At 46.3% G+C, this 3,302-nt stretch overlaps 1 protein-coding gene and 1 long non-coding RNA gene across 16 annotated transcripts in view; one reads left to right on the top strand and one right to left on the bottom strand.

Annotated features, from left to right (window-relative positions):
* The window catches only part of LOC116673028 (uncharacterized), a 1,037-nt gene extending 621 nt beyond the window's left edge, over positions 1-416 (bottom strand). The window contains exon 1 of the long non-coding RNA XR_004327715.1: positions 370-416. This is a non-coding gene — a long non-coding RNA (uncharacterized LOC116673028). The remainder of the gene's footprint in view (positions 1-369) is intronic.
* nrcama (neuronal cell adhesion molecule a) overlaps positions 1-3,302 on the top strand; it is a 1,100,153-nt gene that overhangs the window by 113,750 nt on the left and 983,101 nt on the right. The gene's annotated exons all lie outside the window — the stretch shown is intronic.

The raw sequence follows: 3,302 nt of genomic DNA on the forward strand, positions 1-3,302 counted from the left end.
GGTTCCAACTGTTCCTAGAACGGGTCCAACCTGTCTAGAACCGTTCAACCTGCCATACCCGGTCCACACTTTCTCGACCGGTCCAACCCGACCAACCCCGGTTCTACCCCGACTATACCGTGACCACCCTGTCCTAGACTGGTCCAACCCCGACCAGCCGGTCTGACTTCAACTAGACCGGGACCACCCTGTCTAGACTGGGTCCAACCCCGACCAGACGGGGTCTACCCCGACTAGACCGGGACCACCCTGTCTAGACCGGGTCCAACCTGACCAGACTGGGTCCAACCTGACCAGACTGGGTCCACCCCGACTAGACCGGGACCACCCTGACTAGACCGGGTCTAACCTGACTAGACCGGGTCCAACCTGACCAGACTGGATCGGACCAGAACACAAAGTACCAGTACTCTGATTGTTGTTGTTGTTGTTGTTCCCGTCACAGTCGGCCCCTGAAAAACCGGTCCCAGCCGGTTCAAGTCTGGTCTGATCCGGTAAAACCAGATCCGGTCTGGTGTCACCTGGTCCAGTTCGGTCTGGTCGGGACAATCCACTGTTGTTTATCGCCCCCAAAAAAATAAAAAAAGGTCCATTTCTGCCTGCCTTCATACTACTTCCTGTCTTATTTCTTCTTCTGTCCATACTAGGGGGGGGGGGGGGGGGGGGGGGGTACCATTTTGATTTTAAATCAAAAATCATCAGAATAAGTTTTTGATTTTGACTGTTCAGATCAAAACCTTGAAGTATTTATTCCTCCCTCCACCCCCTCCACCCCCCTCGGCTAGTAGCATGCAGCTAAAGACACAGGGTAACGTTAGCTTAGCGGTAGCCTGCAGCGGCTCTTTTCCAGTTGCCACGGCCACAGCAGAACCGGAGAACCGTGTTCCCTGGAGTCCCTGGAGTCCCCGGTGTGGCTGCGTTCGTCCTCCCCCCCGTGACGGAGTTATGGAAACGAAACAACGAAGAAGAAGAAGGTAACGGGGAGAACTTCGTCTCCGGAGACGTCCTCGGCGTCTGAACCGGTCGCAGTTGCGCTCTGGTTCCACTAGAGGGCGCTCGCAGGTGAGTGCAGGATGAATGGAGGTCTACGGAGCTCAACGTGCACTTTTCTCAGGATGTCATTTTTTTTGTGTCTCGTGATTTGAAGGTGGCATCTGAAAGGGGAGGCCAAGACAAAACACTCTGCTGGGAGTTAGATGTTATTAAAGTGGCCTTTTTTGTTCTAAAAAGACTTAAAATGTGTAAAAATGTGGAGAAAAAACAAATCCGGGGGCACGTTGTTCTCCTAATTGCAATTAAATATTTTAACCCTCATGTTGTCCTCATGTTGTCTTCATGTTGTCCTCATGTTGTCTCATGTTGTCTGTCAGTTGATCCTCATGTTGTCTTCAGTTAGTGCACCCAATGTTTCATCATGTAATGTCTTCAATGTTATCCTGCATTTGTCTTACCTTGATATGAAAAGAAATTCACGTTGTCCCTCATGTTGTCTTCAGTTGTCCTCGTTGTCCATCATTCATTGCCCCATGTTAGTCTTCAATGTTGTACTTCATAATATTAGTCCGCATTATATACCCTCATGTTTGTACATATGTTGTCTTCATGTTGCCCTCATGTTGTTCTTCATGTTGTTCCATGTTGTCGGTTCATGTGCTCTTCATGTTGGCCTCGTGGCTGTGTGTACCATGTGGTGTCCTCATGTTTTCCTCATTTGTCCCATAGATGTGTCCCGCATTGTGTTTGGTGCCCCCTGATTGCCCCATATTTGGTGCCGTCAAGTGTTAGTGGTCATAACATGTTATCACGCAATGAATGGTGCACCATGGGTTGGCCCTCAGTTTTTGTGCTATCATGTTGTCTTCATGTGTTCCCTCATGGTTGCCCTCATAGTTGGTCTGTATCCTGGGGAAGGCTTCATGTTGCCCAATCGTGTGAATGGCTGCTTCTGTTGTGCGGTCATATTTGTACTTCAGTGTGGTGTCCCTCGATGTTGGGGCCTCATGAGATTGGTCTTCCGGTGATTGTAGCTTCAGGTGATTGGTCGCTCAATAATAAGGTGTCACAATCCTAAAGTGCCACATCATGTTGCTATCATGGTTGTAGTCATTCATGTTAAAAGGTCCTCCCTTGTGCGCCGTCAGTTTTCTTCATATTTGTGCTCATGTTGCCTACAGGAAAAAATTTCATTTCAGTGTTGTTCATGATCATGTGTGTCCTGCATGGGTTCTGTCCATGTTGTCTTCATAGTTGTCCTCATAGTATGTCCGATCATGTTCTGGTCAGGTGCTATAAGTCACAATCAAATAGTTGAGTCATCCCATGTTTGTCCTCATGTTGATCCTACCATGATTGTCTTAGCGCATGGTTAAGTACCTCGATGGTTTTGTCCTCATGTTGGGAAAAAAAGTCTTCATGTTGTCTCAGGTTGTACTTCTGTTGTCTTGACTGTTGACCCTCATGTTTCCTCATGTTTTCCGCATGGGTGTAGTCCTCATGTTGTCTTCATAAGTAAATACTATTCCTTGTTTCACTCAATGTTGTCACTTCCTTAAATAATACCCCTCCATTGTTGCCACTCATCGGTGGGCCCTCAATGGTGTTGGTCCTAACATGTAGTCCTCAACTAGTATCAAGTTCAATGAATTGTCTTCAGTTGCCTTGCATGTTGTCGTCAGGTATGATCCCCATGTTAGCTTCATGTGTCTTCATGTTGGTCTTCATGTGTTGATCTTGCACAGTATCTCAGTGTTATGCTGCAATGGTTGTGTCACTCGGTAGTTAATCATCAGAAGGTGGTCCTCATGTTGCCCTCCATGATTGGTCTTCATGGGTGAGTCCGCATGGTGTGCCCGGGGCCTGGTGTGTCTTGGCATGTTGTCTATCAATTTTCACATCATTATCATCGTTCATAAAGGTGTATCTACCACTGTTGATCTAGTCCATGTTGTCTCTTCACAAGTGGTAATGCCATCAATATTGTCTTACAGTATGTAAACTAAAAGTCATAGTTTCCCCATGATATCCCTGTGGTCACCGGAATGTTACTGTCCTATATCAAATATTTGAACGATGAAAAAGTTACAACAAGACCCAGTGCCACCGCAAAATAACTATGCTTGATATACACAAACACTCTTTGCCCAGTACAAACTCTCTACTTTTGCCGTTAATTTGGTCCTTTTCAATTTATAACATGTAACCACAAAAGTGGAATTTAGTTGGAATAGTATTGACGTAAGACTGTTGAAAGCGAAGGAATAATAATCCCATCTGTGAATTATCATCCACATCCATATCTTTAC

Source organism: Etheostoma spectabile, chromosome 23, assembly GCF_008692095.1.
Source record: "Etheostoma spectabile isolate EspeVRDwgs_2016 chromosome 23, UIUC_Espe_1.0, whole genome shotgun sequence".
In the NCBI taxonomy this organism is placed as follows: domain Eukaryota; kingdom Metazoa; phylum Chordata; class Actinopteri; order Perciformes; family Percidae; genus Etheostoma; species Etheostoma spectabile.